Source organism: Sinohyriopsis cumingii, chromosome 15, assembly GCF_028554795.1.
Source record: "Sinohyriopsis cumingii isolate HCF-2022 chromosome 15, ASM2855479v2, whole genome shotgun sequence".
Lineage (NCBI taxonomy): Eukaryota > Metazoa > Mollusca > Bivalvia > Unionida > Unionidae > Sinohyriopsis > Sinohyriopsis cumingii.
In genome coordinates, this window is record NC_142975.1 from 85,144,372 (window position 1) to 85,162,350 (window position 17,979).

At 36.5% G+C, this 17,979-nt stretch overlaps 1 protein-coding gene across 1 annotated transcript in view; it reads left to right on the forward strand.

The window, feature by feature from the left end:
- Positions 1-15,408, forward strand: part of LOC149782239 (uncharacterized) — a 52,747-nt gene extending 37,339 nt beyond the window's left edge. Inside the window, exon 6 of the mRNA XM_089933617.1 lies at positions 7,954-15,408. The gene's annotated coding sequence lies outside the window, so the exon portion shown is untranslated. The remainder of the gene's footprint in view (positions 1-7,953) is intronic.
- Positions 15,409-17,979: the final 2,571 nt, after the last annotated feature.

Consider the following 17,979-nt stretch of genomic DNA (forward strand, 5'->3'; position numbering starts at 1 on the left):
CCTGTAAGTGGGGGTGCATGGGGTATTTTTGGGATGTGGATGATCCCATTCTGCCATCAGTCAAGGCCTTATAATGCTATACCTGCTGCCATTCTGTCAGTCCATCCAGCTGGGTGGCCTTATTCAATGATCAGTGACCAGGAATTCATTATTTCAGCCAGTCATGGCATATACCAATTGGCCACATCGTTGTATGTTATACTGTGTTCTGGTTTGCTGAACTGTCCATTTCAATGCACAGACAAACCAGACATTTATTGTACTATCCAGTCTGCTGACAACCAGACTGTCCCCCCATTTGTGCCAAGTTGACCAGCCAGCTGAGAATTGGACTTCTGAAGAATCTGTTGCAATTTATAATCAATTTTTGACCCTCCAGCATTAAATTCCATTGGTATAGTAAGTCAGAAGGCTGATATATATGGTGTATACATCATTTGCATTTTTCCGGTGAAGTTATTCATATTTATGCACTTTTTAATCAGTTTAATTGGTTTGTTACGCGCTTGTATGGTAGTCCTGGTAATGTGAGTTCGCATGTGTGAACAATTATGTATATTGTATGCACCTGTTTATTTTGTCTTCTCTCTTTCATACCAGCTGTCAGTGAACTGTAAGAAATGCAGATGATTTCAAGTTCTGGAGGACAACCATGAGACATGCCTTGACACACAAAATGGTCTTCCTTACCCATGTACTTTGTGTGTAATGTAGGTAGAAGATATTTGGCCCCATGACTTGAAAAGACAATTGAAGGGCAAGCTCTAGAAAAAAAACAATTGAAGGGCAAGCTCTAGAAAAGGCAATTGAAGGGCAGGCTCTAGAAAAGGCAATTGAAGGGCAGGCTCTAGAAAAGGCAGTTGAAGGGCAGGCTCTAGAAAAGGCAGTTGAAGGGCAGGCTCTAGAAAAAAACAGTTGAAGGGCAGGCTCTAGAAAAGGCAGTTGAAGGGCAGGCTCTAGAAAAAATTGAATGGCAGGCTCTAGAAAAGGCAATTGAAGGGCAGGCTCTAGAAAAGGCAATCGAAGGGCAGGCTTTAGAAAAAATAATTGAAGGGCAAGCTCTAGAAAAGGCAATTGAAGGGCAGGCTCTAGAAAAGGCATTTGAAGGGCAGGCTCTAGAAAAAACAATTGAAGGGCAGGCTCTAGAAAAGGCAATCTAAGGGCAGGCTCTAGAAAAGGCAGTTGAAGGGTAGGCTCTAGAAAAAACAATTGAAGGGCAGGCTCTAGAAAAGGCAGTTGAAGAGAAGCTCTAGAAAAGGCAGTTGAAGGGCAAGCTCTAGAAAAGGCAGTTGAAGGGCAAGCTCTGGAAAAGGCAATTGAAGAGCCACAAGAAAAGGGCAAGTTCTTGATCTTCCAAACCTGAAGTATTTGGCATTCATGAGATTTAAGAATTGTTTGCCATTTTTATGTGGGAGGTTGAAATGTTGCCTACTTTCCCCACTGAGAGACCTAAAACAGTGGCAGTGATCACTTCAGATCCATTTAAGTCATGCCAAGCAGTTCCACTATAGCTACTTCGCGTATGATACACATTCTACAGCAGGCTCTGTTCAGGATGTCAGTAAGCAAGTTGAACAAAACTAGAACCATTTTTGACCCAATTTGGTAGCCCAGTGGACATGAGTCCCTTTCCCTGCCCATGCATGGACTCAAGAATATTTAAACCGGCCATGTGGGATTATCTTCCAGCTTTGCTGTGTGGACTGGCCTACAAGTTCAGTATCACTTGATGGATGTGGTCATCTTGGCAGCTGGTTAACCAGTTCAACCATTTGAACAAAAAGATACAGTTTTGGCAATCATGAAAATGTCATCTCCGTCTGGTAAACATCATGCTGCTTGACAGTTCCTACAGTGACTCATCCCAGCACACCACCCTCGATGGCCAGCCAACTGTACTGACCAATCCTGCATAACACTACTTGGCAAACTGGCATCACGTTTGGAACTGTCTTTTACAACTGTCCAGTCTGGCCCAGCCAACTGCACCAGACACATTCCTCAGTTGGACCACCTCGGACTGTCCTCAAAATTACCATATGGAAAACTATACCCTGGATGTAAAGCATACAGGAGGACTATTTTAATATAGCCATGGAAATTCAGTTTCAAGGTGGCGGTCTGAGAGATGTGCAGAAGTTTGCTTTCATTTGAATGCCTTGTGCCACCAGCAGTCAATTCTCTGTACAGGATTATGGCCTTGGCTGACACTGAAAAAGATAGGAACATCCATCTTCAGGATTGTGCCGCAAATTACTGGCTGTCTTTCTGATAAAAGTCATGACCCCAGTATTTTAAGGGCCATTTTGGTGAGTCACATTGATGTTTATTATTAGATGTAACTACCCTAGCCAAGGATATTACTGCCTCACTTTCTTATAAAGTGGAAAGGCAAGTGTTTCATGCCACATATAAGTTAGGAATATCCTGTCAGCTTCTTCGCTACTCAACCTGACGTCTCTTGCAATATTTCACCTAACCAAGGAAGCCAGAAGTGGCAGTGCTTGGGGATCAGTACGCTGTATCGCCAGGTTAGTCAATAGGGGTACTGACCATGCAATGGAGAATGCCCTAACAGCCTCTTGTAATCTTGAAATGAAATGAAGAGATGCACTTCTGCAATTTTCTTTTAAATTGCATCATGCAGTAACATGCTTCCACTCATTCAGCTCTTCATTTCTGTTTGGGGGTTGAATTCAGGAGTTCATAAAACAGGCAGCTCAGGAGTTGCTCCTCCAGCTTTCCATGCAACACAAACTCTTCTCTACACAACCCTGTTCAGGAGGCATACCAAGAGGGGATGTTCTTTGACAGAAAGACTGCAGGGGTAATTCTTGGCAACAATGGCCAGCTTTTTCATGGCCAGGCGAGTCACGGGTGGCCATCTGTCCTAATTTCTGCCAATAGGCAGAGAGAGGGGAGAGAAGAAAAGTTTTTTTTCTCCTCCAAACCTTTTGTCAACTGTCATTTGCCATCCCTTCCACCCACTGGTGATCCTCTTGTAGGCACCAGACTCTTTCTGTTCTGCCAGACCTGATCAAACTCTTTTCTTGGGGCTCTGGGTCTTGATCATCCAGTCATCTCCACTTTCATCTCCCCCCTTTCAAGACAGAGAACCCGAGCAATCTCATAAAAGGAGACATTTTACAAGAGAGAGATAAAACTTGATGGTTAAATGGGTGGTGAAGATAGCCTGAAAACCAGACTCCCTGCATTTCTATTCTTAACTTTTTCTGGTTACAAAAACCAACAGAAAATTGAAACTCTCAGACGTGAACAGACTCCATCAGTTTGTTACTCCCCCAATGTAGAAGATGGAGATGGCAAGGTCCATCTGTCATTTGTTCTATACAACAAATGGTCCATCAGTCACAACTTGCTCAGTGTGTATTTCCATGTACCTATTCACAGCATCACTATAAATACATTCACTTGAACTACCGCAGGTATTATATCAGTTCCATCCATGCCATTCCATTTGGCCGTAGTCTCAGCTCTTGGGCCTTCACCTAGGCATTGGACTGCGCCATATATCCAACTTCAGGATGTCTTGCAAATGGCAGAGTAGCTTGGCAATATGCTGCAAAAAGTTCAATTTTAACTCGTGATATGAACAACTTTCTACCTGCTTTGCAGTTTAGGGTGGATGGTCAATGTAGAGATGTTGGAGATTGTCCCTTCTTGGCATTATTAATTTATGTAGGTAGTTTCTAACTCTTACCAGTTTGATTCGCCTTCCTCCCAAGTACATTAGTTGTATCGTTTTTTGTCAGAGAAGGTGAGACCCACACTTGAGTACAGTGAGGGAGTTTCTCCTTGGCCTGTTCAGTACAACTGAGGACTTGTCATACCCATACCTCAGCTGCCTTTACATGTGCTGTCTGCAGATTGCTGTTCTGACACAATATTGGCTGATCCCAGGTTGTTTAGATTATCAGATTATGATCTTGACTGAATTCAAACACTTCCTGCTTCAATGGCAAGACAGGGAGTAGCTAGCAGCAGAAAAACCTTTAGAACCCCATCAACCATAAATCAAAATCTGCACAGTTTGCAGTTTGTCAGATGGGGGTGAGGCACACTTGATACAGGACTTTTTGATGGTCAGCAGCAGATGGGCACTGGAACAGAAAGCTCTTTCACATCAATCTCTGGGAAATGAAGGGGAGTGGATGAAAGAATCAGCAGAATTTTTTATTATGGTATGGTGTTCTCAGTCTCATCTAACCAATCAAGTCCAGAGTGAGTGAGCTGCATGTGCTGTCGGCGGGTTACATTCCAACAGCTTAATCATACCAATGACACAACCTATCTTCATTTTGAAAAGTTTCTCACGCAATCCATTGAGAGAGGAGAGGAGAGGGACCTGAACAATGACTGGCGACCATCAGATGCTCTGTTTACCAGTAAAGGCAGGAAGGCTAGACAACCCCATAAGTACTGATTACGTGGCTAACACGAGTTCTGGGATCAGCATTAGGATTTCGGTTCATGAAATATGAGAGATATCCACAAGCCTGGGCATTAAATGTAACATCTCAATTCAAGACAGTGGAATCTGTTGGCTGGCATACTCAGTCTACTTTCTGCAGCCTTTATTTTTGTGACATGACCTTGCAGCGGAGTGAGTTGAATCTCTTTGGTAACCGGATGCTGCCCAAACAGATACCATGCTTCATTCATGACAGCACAGCTGCATCCTCTGGCAAGACCTTGCAACTTTCACTAGATTCAATCTGGGAAACTTTTAAATGTAAATGCAATAGCCAGGTGAGGGATATCAGGGATCACTCTCACATGTATATAGATGACATAAAATGGGAGTTAATCCTTTCACTAGATTGATCACTTTGCTCCAATTAGTTAATGTGGATAGAAGAAAGCATTTCCTTCTCCTCTTAACTATTGTTGTAATGTTAGTGTTGGTGTATCTGATGGAAAAACGAATGTTTTGGTAAATTATGTTTATCAAAAAATATTTACTCGATTACATTACTACACATTTCACATAGCTGCCAACCCTCACGAATTTGGTGTGAATTTCACGACTTTTTCAGCGATTCACGGATTCACGCCGCAAGCCAAAAATTCACGAATTCTCCAATCCTCAATTATTTTAAATCTTTAATAAAATAACCGATTTCCCGTTAAGCACTAGTCGTGATATTCGCAGTTGCCAAAACGGTCCGGTACTGCTTGTCGTGATATTAGTAGATCTACAGCCGATTAGTACAGTTGGCCAGGTATCAAGCATTTTAGCCTATTTTAATCTGTATGTATAAGAGTAGTTTTACAAATGCATTTGAGAGAAACTGGGGCCTAACCGGAATTTTGCTCCACGCATGCGTCACCAACAATGATTTGAGTTACGGTTCAGCATCGCATGTACGATTTTGAAAACGTCTTCACCACTAAGAAAAAAGAACTTTATTACTCAAAAAGTGAAGTTTAATTTGGAATATATCAAAAATTGGCCGTGCATTCTGCCATTAAACATTGATATTCATCATGCTTTTTGCACTCAGTGTGCCATCGCAGAGACGATGTGAGGAAGCACGTCGGTTGCAAAAAACACGTAGAAGTTGGGAAAATTAAGAATTTGCAGATTTCAGCTCCGGAATATTTTAAACAATTGGCGGAAGAAATGCAGGCTACCAACACTGAAACATTATTTGTGAGTTTTCTTGTCGAACACAATCTACCTTTATCAGCTGGAGACCATGCTAAACATTTGTTCTGACAAATGTTGCCGGACTCGAAAATCGATTCCAAATTTTCATGTGGAAGGACCAAAAGTGCTGCAGCTCCTGTGCTTTCCTCACAGCAACAGTGCAAGCGAAAGTGTATTTTCTCTTGTGAGGAAAAATAAGACTTTAGGGCCTCCTTAGCTGCAGAAAATTTGTCAGTAATTTTAGTCACCAAGATCAACCAGCCGGCAAGAAGTCTGAACTGTTTAGAAAACAAATTTACGATCAAGCATTTGAGGAAGTTCAAGTCTGCCACAGTATCATGTCTTGATAAATAAATATTTCTGCATATATGTAGTGTTTTAGTTTTATATTGCGAACTTGATATAGTGTAGTATTGACGGTCGGAGTGGATGGAGTTATTGTCATGGTATTTTTCACGAATTCTTGTCCAAATTCACGACTTTTTATCCCTATTTTCACTAATTGTGAGCCTGGAAGGTTGGCAGCTATGCATTCATTCCATCCTTCCTGCAAATGCAAACAAATTTTACTCAAGCTTAAACTCACAAATGTCTAGGATATGAATGGTCACCAAGGGGAATCAAGGAATGGTAATTTGTAAGAGTTAATTCTCTTAGTCTATATGTATCATAAATCGAAAGATTTATCTTCATGGATGGCTGGATACGGAGGTAGCAGAGTGATTTCCAAATATTAATGTCATCAGGTAATATTTTGTGGTTGAACTATTTCCTAGAAAATATCCTTTTTCAGCATTTTGTATTTTGAAAATTTGTTGAGCGAGACCAAAGCATAGTTTGATAGTTACTTTGTCGGCCAAATTAACCCTGTCCAGTGCAGTAGACAGGGTTATTTTAACAGGCAATAAATTGTGGAAAACCATGCTGTAGACCGACTGCACAACAATTGATTCAAAGCATACAGTGCTGGACAAATTAATATTTATTGTAGAAATTAATAACTTCATTATACAAGTGCATGTGCTAATGATCTGTGTTTGAATGTCTACAATAAACAAGAAACAAGTAAAGGTGTTTGTGACCCCACTTTCTGAATGGTTGGGGCCATTGAGCCCCACTTTCCATTTCTGGAATAAACACTGGATAAAGGAAACATCGAATGAAAAAATCAGTTAGAGGAAGAATCTAGATTTTGGGGTCAAAGGTCAAGGTCACTGTGGCTAAAGAAGAAATACAATTCTTTTCCATAACAGTTCTTCATCTGCTGTTACTAAACTTTGTCAATTATTGCACTTGGGGTTAGGAAGAACACTAACAAGGTCAAATGGTCAAAGGTCTGGGTCACAGTAATGGAAAGAATAATAATGGTTCCACACAATATCATTAGTTCTTCATCACATATGTAGACCAAACGTCGTAATTGGCTTAAACTGTGATAAGGAAAATGCAACTCAGTTCAGGGGTCAAAAGATTGAAGGCCAAAGTTGCTGTTATGGGAAAAAAGAAAGGTTTTGGCCCAAAAATGTCAGTTATCTACATAGTGGACTACTAACCAAAGGGGTGAGAATGCAACGTGCACTCACACTACTCATGCTGTGGGGTTATAATGAAATTGTCACATTTTGTAATGCAGCAGAATATCTTTATGTATTAATGGTTTTTCATGATAAATTGTGTAGGTAGTATATAATAAATTATATTACCAGCTTCTTACACATGCTTGAAAATTTACAACTTCAGGAAAGCGTACAGGATCCTACACCATTATTTTATAATTCTTCTATCAAAAAGTGGCTACACCTTATTGAAATGCCACCTCAGTTTTGTACAGCTGTAATGTCTGGCCAGTGAGTGACGAGAGTATCACTTTTTTGTGGCGATGTGAACAGTTGCCTTGTCATCAAAAATTGCATTTGTGTTTAGATTCTGTGTTGAAGTTTGAAAATCGTATGCAGTTTATCCTCCTCATCAGTTGCTGTATTTAACTTTGAGATATATTCATTTCACATTTGAGTTCATATATATACGGAGTTCCTGTCTTGCCATTGCACATGCAGAAAGATGTATCATCATAACTGCTTTCACAGGTAAAACAGTGCTGTGGAACCCTTGTTACTGTTAGTTGTCTTTCATTATTAAGCTTATTTGTCTTTGCAGAAGGGGGTTGCTTCATTTTAGGTGTATCACTGGAAAACTAATTTTTCTTAGCACCAGATCTCATTATATTTGGAAAATGCTTTGAAAATGTCACTTTTTTATTTATAAAATTTTATTTTGAATAGGAAGGGGAGTCAGTTGGGGATATTCTGGACCAGGAAGTGTAGAACTTTCTTCAACCTTTTATCACCAGCAAAATCGTGGTCATCAGGATTTTTCCAACTTCAGGACTCCAAGTGGCAAGTTTTACTGTTACTGTTATAATACAGCATGTGACACAGAGGCAAAGTTTCCAAGGCATGTCCATAGTGAAGTCACAGACAAAAGAATGCCATAAATGTGTTTGAGAGTGTTCAAGGTTAGACTCTGAAAAGTGGAATTGTTTTTTTTTTGTCTAGGGGATAAGTTGTTTTGATGAGAACTTGATTTGAAAATGATGAATGAAATTTATTTCAGAGGCTGACCAAAAGAATTGAAGTTAGTTTTTCTTTTTTTGTTTTAAAGTAATATGTAAATATATAAGTATATCACAAGAAACAAACTGAAATTGCTGTAAAAAAAAATATAGTGCTGAAACAACTAGTGATTTTGATAGTCATTCAGAAAAAGTTATTTAGATTCTTGCATTTTGTATTGTTAACGATTACCCCCCCCCAAAAAAAAGAACCCCATAATGTTGGGGTAAGCCTGCAGTCTCTGAAGCACATGTGTTAAATATTTTCATTTAGTATCAGGTAACCAATAACAAGAAAACACTTGTCATATATTCGTTGTCAAAACTGTACAGACCACTCCTGGTGACATGGAAATATGGTATACCCTTAGGCACTGTAGAATGAGAAGACTTCATAACTTTGTATGTAACTGCAGCTGCAAGTTGGGACCCTGAGTGGCTGAGTGGTCTAAAGCTCTCACCGTTACAGGTCATTGCCATCTCGCCTCTGTCTGCGTGGGTTTGTGTCTCAGGTTTGGCCAATCTGGGTATGTGAGAATGCTTGCCAGTAGCTTCTTGTGGGATGGTGGTTCTTTCCAGGGATTTCCCTGGTTCTTCCTCCACCAGTTATACTGGCCAACATGTATAGCCAATCTTGTGCTGAAAAATGGCATTAAACCCTACTACTACTACAACAACAACAACAGTTGCAAGATTACATGCAGAGTCATAATAGTACTGAAAGCTTATCTGTAGAAATAAAAAAAATAAAGCCCCCAGATGAAGAGCATTATTTCCAGTTCAGCTATATTGTTAGTAAACTCCTTTTGGTACATTTATACCTTGAGATAACCCCAATTTCAAATCCAGCTTGAGATGACCCCTATTTTGAATTCAACTTGACCCCTATTTCAAATCTAGCTTGAGATGACCCTATTTCAAATCCAGCTTGAGATCCCCCCATTTCGAATCCAGCTTAAGATGAGCCCTATTTCGTATCCAGTTTGAGATAATCCCTATTTTGTATCCAGCTGTTTTTGCCCAATATTATAGTTTTTCTCAGAGTATATTAATTATGTTCATATGCTTCTGTTTTTATGACTGAAATGAGAGATTGGATTTATCAAAGACTTGGAAGATGTGTACTAAAACCCAGCAAATTAGTGAACTGAGTCAATGATACTTCTGTTGGTGATAGACCAGGATAGTTTATGGGATATCCTGTTTTTCAACCATCCTTCTCTTAGCACAAGTTTTAATCCATCTAAACAACTTGGATGATTGCTATGAAATTTCAAACACACACACATTCTTTGCAAGGGCAGCTTGGTCCTAAATGAAATAAGGTCACTGCTGCTCATCCTTAATGGAAAGTCCTGTTGAATTCCTGGAAATTTCTTTTTGACAGCAGCACATCAGTCCCTTTGTGGTTTCTTTGTTTTATGTTTTAAATGCACTTTGAACATATTGGCTATATCATGTTGATAAAGTGGGAGCAAAGTGTTTTCCCAGTGACACAATGAGGCAGCCAACTTAAGCTGGCCTGGGTGGGTATACAACTTGCGATCTTTAGATTACGAGACTGGCTTGCTTCCAAATAAGTACCATGGTTCCCTTTCAGTAAGTGAAAAAGTAGGGTAGCTTCTGGTTTTGTAGTCGACATTTGTGTCGCCAATCAGTCATTGTTGACAAGCTGACTAGTTGTTTCAGCACTAGTAAAATTAGGACAAAATTTTACATGATCCAGATTGTAGCACTTTTGTCATCAACATGTAATTATAAGGTAATAGATTTTAATTACTGTATTGTAAGTTACCTAGTCTAATATTTTCTGTATGTTTTTTCTCTGGATTTATTTTTCCTGCAATGAAGGAGATTCATATTTTGTGACCTTTCTATGAAAACAGTGTAAACATCTTAGCTGAAAAATGTCCCAACACCTTAGACTGCAGATTGAGTCTTAAAACATGCAAATAACTATGTCTTCAGACATGCGAAACATTTATGTTTATAGACAGTTAAATTTCTGGATTAGTTCAGTGTTTAACATGGCGAACTCTCTGTCAATGCACTATGGATTTTACTGCTGCCCAGATCAGCTTTGATTGAATGCCGTTGTGTGTCCGTAGATAGTATACTTTCCTTACAAGTAGTCATTTTTGTGTTGATTTGCTGTTGTAACCAGTCAGTTCATCAACAATCACACATGTATGTCAGAAATTAAAACTGCCATTTCAACAACTTTGCTAAAGATGAAGGAAACTTGATGGATCCTGGAAGAAATATTCAGTTTCATCTTTGTAACGTCTAATTTGCACATAAATGTTCAGTAGCCAGAGGTTGAATGCCTGACAAGGTATTATCCATTGAAATTAATAATGCAGGAAAATGTATATAAATTTGTCGTGGTTGATGTAAAATTTTATAGAAGCTAGAAATACATTCAGGTTTGTGTTTACAGCATGCCTTTGCATTGCAGATGATGTATACTATTGTAGGAACTGTTTGAGGTGAATTAGAGTAATTGCCCTTATATTGATCATGTTTTGGGCCCAATCCCTGCAGTATTAAAATGAAGTAATTTGTGCATTTTAAAAGCAAATAGGGATGACTCCAGTCTGTGTTTCTGTTATTGTCTACAGTGCTGACCATAAATAAATCTCTGTAGTTAGTCAATCAGAACTCAAGAAATAAATCTTCATAGTTAGTCAATCAGAACTCAAGAATTTATCATGTGATTTACAAATGGTACATTGTTCACCATCAGATCTGGGTCTGTGCTATGGGTATATGTTTCACCATCAGATCTGGGTCTGTGCAATGGGAAGGGTGTGTTGTACACAGATATGGTGAATATATGGACAGGTCAACTGTACTTGTATCGTCCATTCATATTTTGTGAAATTGCATTGTTTATGTTAAGTAAATCGCATGCTTCTTTTTCATCCATTGAGATCATACATTTTTAATTCACCTGTTGGGTAAGCTTATGGTATAGTCCTTCCCCCATCAGGCCTCATCCATCATTCATTATGTGTCGTCTAGCATGCATCCATTAAATTTGATATTTTTAATTACTTCTGCAGGATCTCAGCAGAAGTTTTTGAGAAATTTCACAGGCAGCACTAATTTGAACAAATCATTATGATATGTCAGTAAATATGGTCTGCCTTTGCTAAAACAAACAAAAATGTTAACTTGTAAATTGCTTTTTCTAGCTCAGCAGAATTGATCAGATTTGATTGAAAACACCTTCACATAAAAGGCTTTGAAGTTTGCACAAATAATGCCAATCTGCCCTCAAATATGGCTGCCAGTGCTAAAAATATAAAAATCGTTAAATGCCGTTTCAACAACCCCTCAACAGGTTTAGACCAAATACTCTAGCAACCAGGCAGGGCTCTCAGATATCTGTATTTGATTTCAAATGTGACTCTCATTACTAAAAATAGAAAAGTCTTCATCAGATTTGACAAATCGTCTTCATGTAAATGGCTTGCAAGTTGGTACAAATAATGTCATCTGGCATCAGATATATCCAACTTTTCTGAAAATATAATAATATTTAAGCAACCTTTAATAAAAACCAAATGAACATAATTTGACTATATTTGAAAGAATGCATTCTGGCATGAAAGCTTTCAATTTGTTATAAATTATGCTGATCAAGGATTGACTATAGCGGCTGTTACAATTTAAAAAATTTAGAGAAAAACCGTTAAATGTCTCGGGGTGCATTTTGGATTGTGGATGAAGCAAACTGTATATGATTTGATAGAAGGATGTTTCTTGCCATTAAAATGGATCTTGATTGTTCCAGTCTAAGAGATAGTTGTATTCACTTTTTTTCGGTCTTATGAAAGAAGAAGCTCCCATGATTTTATCTATTGTATTTCAGGACTTTTTGTATTTGATAGAAATTCTTTTTGTGTATGTGACATTTAAATACAACCAGTTAGAGAAAGTGTTTACATACACTGAATGAACCAGCATGTCCATCTTCAGTGTCCAATTAATGTATTTGACTTTAATTGCTGTCTCATTTTGTTTTATGATTTTTGTGAATTTTAATGCAATTTAATAACATCGTGTATGACTGTATTGCTGTTGAATGGGAAACATGTTTTGCACATTTTAGTGTTCTTTCTAAACTTGAATAACTTAGCTTATAAAACGTGTGTTGTATGTGAAGCTTGTGTTTCGGACACTTCTGTCAGGAATGGTATCTTTGAGGAACACATGGCCCACATCCAAGTTTGTCTGAGTACACAAGTGGACATCTAGGGCTTCTTATTTTTTTTATGCCCCCACTACTTTCAGCAGTGATGACTTGATTTGGTTTTGTCTATGCATCCATCTCAAGAGAGGTGTGTAAGGACCACTCGATAAAGATAAATGAAATTTGGCCGGGGCATGACCTGATTAGATTTGCATCAGTTTTGCAATATTTTTTTTAAAAACAAAATTTGAATTTTTTTTTCTCAGTTGTGATTTCTTTAATAAAATCCTTGATAGCATGTTTACGCAAAAACCACTTGAGGTAGATAAATCAGATTGGTAGGAATATTTGTATTTAAACATAGATCTGATTAGACTTTTAGGTTATTATAGCAATTTTAATGTTTTGCACATTTTTTAAACTTCAGGATAAAAAAAGCCTTTGTGTGATTTGAAATAGGTGAATTTGTTTATGCATTAGTAGATGACCTGATTGAACTTTCATGTGATTTTAGCCATTTAAAGATTTTTGTTCTCCAGTTTTGAATTTTTTTACCTTTTGGTGTACAGTTGGGGGCATTTGTGTTTTACAAACACATATTTTTTCCGTCAAATTTGACATACACTGGTTTAAATCTTACAATGGAAAGTTTGTCTGATTTATTATTAGAAAAAATGATTTATCACTAGATGGTTAATCCAGGGGATTGATAATTCATGTCACTTTTCATCTTTCTTCTGTGTCACTTGGCAGGTGTTGCCTTTGAAATTGAGATTATGGGATCTCTTTATTATTTCTTTGTTGGAAATGATGCATGTTTCACTGAAAATTATTAGGCATCAAGGATTGAAATATTGTCATATCTTTAATTCAAGCTGAAAATGCTCTCCTTTTAATGTTGGAATATTTGAGGAATTCCTCAACTCTTTCATCAAGAACAAAATTTATACCTGTGTATGTATTAGGCCTTAATTGTACATGAACATGAGACTGGCTATATGGTACTGAGTAAAAGTTATAAGTGGAAAGACTTAAAGTTTGCAATGCTGAAACTATATTATTTTTTTGTTTTTTTTCTGCTATTTCTGCTGCTGATAAATATAACATTGTCAAAAGTAACATCTGAAAGAATAATGTAAAATCTCAGTTTTAGGAGAAATTTAGTTTAAAAAGTGGACAGCTATCATTACAGGTTCATACATGTATGTCATTGTTTGTTAAATAAAATACCAAGTTTGAAGCGTATCTTTTATTTGTACAGTGAAATCTATTTTGGTTGTAACTCTGTCAGATGTCCTAAAGGGCTGCATTACATTGTAATAGATGATGGAAATGCTAATGTCATATTATTTGTTGTGGTTTAGACTTTGCTTACAAGTAATTATGTGTACTATTTAGTGTTATTTACAATACATCCTTCTTTCATTAGTTATTGGAAAAAAATGCAGTACCTTAAAAAGTATTTTATGTACAGTGTTGCTTGTCTCTAGCTTCATTTAGGTTTGTTCCGACGGTGCATGTGGAAGTTTTCCACTACTAACATTTTTCACATGCTGCACAGAAGAATTCAACATCTAGGATTAATCTATTTGAAGTCAACAAATGCATGTTTGTAAAAAATAATACATTGTCGTCAGATTTTGAAATGTAGTCATTGATTTAATGTAATAACAATTAGTACATATATTGTAGGTCATGTAATGACTGGCATTATGAAATGTCTGTGTGCTTATTTAGACATCTGGTCTTTTCTTTATGCAGTTGTACAATTTTTCATTTTTTCCTCTTCTTTGTATTGCTGTATTTATATGCCTTGTTTGGTTTTTTTTTGTTGTTTTTTTTTTCTTCTCTTTTTTATAGCTAAATCTATCAGAATGTCCAACATCCAACATCATCCTCTGTTTAGTATTTTTTCACCTTTAGATATCCACACTTCCAGGTTTTGTTTAGGATTTATCCAGATATGGGAAGACAGCATAAAATCTTACATCTTTGTGTTTGGATTTATTCAGTTTTGCATTTTACAATGAAGAAAAAAAAATGTTGATTTATGTACATACTCAATGTATCAATATGATTTAGAGGGATTAGTATTGTATTCAAAAATATAAAAAATGCAGTCAACTCTTATTAAAACAATCAAATAGGAAGAATGAGAAAGAAATCTATGCTTTATATCTAATATTATCATGATTATTTTTAAATTTAATATTTTCCTACATTTAGAACATATTGGGTTGGAGGGAGGTTTGGAGAACTAAAATGTTTTCATACTATCTTCAAAAATAATCCCATTAAATACATATTCCAGAGAGTTACTATGGTGTTGTAAAGAAAAATATATAGAAGGAAATATTCATGTTAATGGAAATTACTGTTAGAAATGGAAGCTGAATATTTGGTTAAAAAGATCAAATTTACCTTTAGACACATGTGGTCCCATTCATGATCTTGTATGTGTGTGTATATATATATATATATATATATATATATATATATATATATATATATATATATATATATATATATATAATGGCCCCTCAGCACAATAATGGATAAATAGTTCCAACTAGAAGTAAATATGAAATGCACAAATAAAGAACCACACAAAAACTCTAGGGTAATAAACCCTTTCACATGAATGTCAATATTAAGTACAACATGATATAAAGATAAAGGTAATATGTGTAAAATCCTTAAAACATGGATATTTTCCATTGTAATCTGAATATTCTATTGTAATGAATGTTGGTTTAATGAGAGTTGACTGTAACTTTATGAAATCAGTGCTAAGTGGTGTGCTTTGCATAGTTTCTAACAAGTTGTGTTTTTATCTATACAGACAAACATGCTTATCAGTGTAGGAAAACATTTTTGTTTATTGTCATGTTTGGGAATTTTCTGTATTAAACATTATGTCCCTCAAAATGAATTGTCCATTTTGCTTTGTTCTTAGACACTTCCAGAAAGTGAATGTGGCCTTTCATTTAATGTACAGCTTTTTCTTGCTATGTTCATGCTATCAAGTGTGTTTGTATACAAATTGAGATTGCATGAAGAATCATGGTGGAAAATTATTGTATTCAATCATCTTCATTTAAATCCTGTTTTATAAACTGATTTTCAGGCTGCTGAATTTTGACTGAGATTTGCAACATCAAATGGGCACAGCAGAGGTCCTTATCTTGCCTTTGAATTTGGCACAGTGTCACTTTATCAGCAGTGACAGCATCATTGGCACTGTCAACAGTGACAGCATCAGTGGCACTGTCAGCAGTGACAGCATCATTGGCACTGTTAACAGTGACAGCATCATTGGCACTGTCAGTAGTTTTGAGAGGAGTTTTGTTGGCTCAGAGTTTACATTGCTGGACTTCTCATTGAAAGAGTGCAGGTGAATCCTACCTTTGGCATATCTGAGATTATCAGCCAATTGTGTGTCCTAGGGTGAGACATTTTACGTCAAAAACCGTGGCACATAATAACCTACTTGTGTTGCTGTGCCAGAAAACACTTAATTGAACCAAACCAAAGAGTTCTAAGATACTGTATTAAATACTGCTAAAAAGTAATTATAGATGCAATTTCTCAAACATGAAATAACTGCAAACTTGTGATTATTAAAGATTGCCTGATAATGTACTCAGCATTTGATCAATATTTGAAGCACACAACAAAATGACTGTTTTTACTTAATGAAGTTTAGAAAGTTTTAACTAATCTTCAAAAACTGATCATTCCATCTTGCCATAATACCATGATTCCTTTTGGTAATATGGTGGCATATGCCACTATAGCCTTCATCATATTCCAACTTTCACTCTTGAATATGTCATTCGTGGAGTTACATGTAATGTTAACTTTTGTCAGTTCACAAATTTCATTTTGGTTGTCAGAATTTTTTATGATATTGATGGTATTAACATAAAATATTAAGCTGTACATCAGATGCAAGAGCTACCCTGGAATCGTGTTTTATTTATTCATCCATCTTTATGTCTGTCCATACTTTTAAAAAAAGTATTGATTAGGAGCTGTTGGGTGACTGGTTAATAACACAAACCCATGATTATGATTGGGTGATTGGTTAATAACACAAACCCATGATTATGAAACTCTGATTATCATGCTCATTAAAGAAAATATAAATGATACTGTTAATTAAGAGTGCAAATAACCAGGTCCATGTAACTTGCTTAGTGTGATGCATTGATAATAACAAATTAATGGGAACATTTAAGGCTATTGAGACAATACAGACAAATGACTCTTTTCAGTGAAAACAAACAATTCTTTTTGTAGATATTAAGTTTTAAAATATATTTGAATGTGATTTGGCCTCTATTGATTGTACTTTTCTTTAACTGGAAACATTTGCTAAATTTGATGATGTTATGTCGCTTTTTTCTTATAAATTAAAATCAACTGATAAATTATGCATTGGAGATATAAAAGCCTCAACTCCCACACATAGTATAAATGATGACTTTACAGGAAGTGATTGCATCAGATATTCACATGCAGACGTTTTTTCCCCAGAAATAACCAAAGGAAAGTGATAACATGTCATGTCATGTTCTTAGGTTTATAAAACTTGATATGTTAAAAAGAGAGATGTCAGTTTTCAGTAGAGAACTTGGTTTTGCCTACGTTCATGATCCTTTTCTGCAGTCTGAAAGGCCTTGTATCGCAAAATTATTGATATAGCACTGCACTATTCATGAGGCAAGTAATAGAACAAGATGTACAGTTAATTTATATTAGCAATGATACAAAAGCATTTGGCTAATTGGAGCCATGACAATACATACATTGTAAGAGGGCAGTGTTATACTGAAGGGTATTACACTGAATGAAACTGAAATGTTCAGGGAAATGATGATGGTTTGGATTCACCAAAGTTTAGATGTGCAGGGTTCTACTGTATGACATTTCCTATGATGTTGATCTTTCAAGGATTTGTATTAGTTGCCTTCTTGTCTTTTGTCGCCCTAGCACATAGAGATACATTGGTTATAATTTTTATAGTGGCAACAGTTTCAACTGTGTTCAAAATATTAACTCACCTGGCCATAAGGTAAGGTGAGCTTGTGTTCTATTGTACGTCAGCATTTGCTATTTTAAACTTATCAAAATCCACTGACCCAACATGGATGACAGCATCCTTACATATAGGCCTTTCAAATTTGTGCCAGTGAACTCAGTTTAATCAGATATAGCTGTCATTGCTAAAAAAAAAAAAAAAAAATCTTACTGGCTTCTTAAAAGCTAAAGAACAGAATTTGACAGAAAGCCTGCTGGCATAAAGGCATTTCAATAAATTTTAAATAAATTGTGCCATCAGATATAGTCACACTCAATTGAAAGAATTTTTTTTATGACTCCTTAAAAATCGCTGACTTTGACCCTTTGACCAAACTGTAATAGAAACATCCTGGAATGTCGTTCACTTTTGTACAAACGAGGCTGATCCATCGTCAAATATGGCCACTGTTTGCA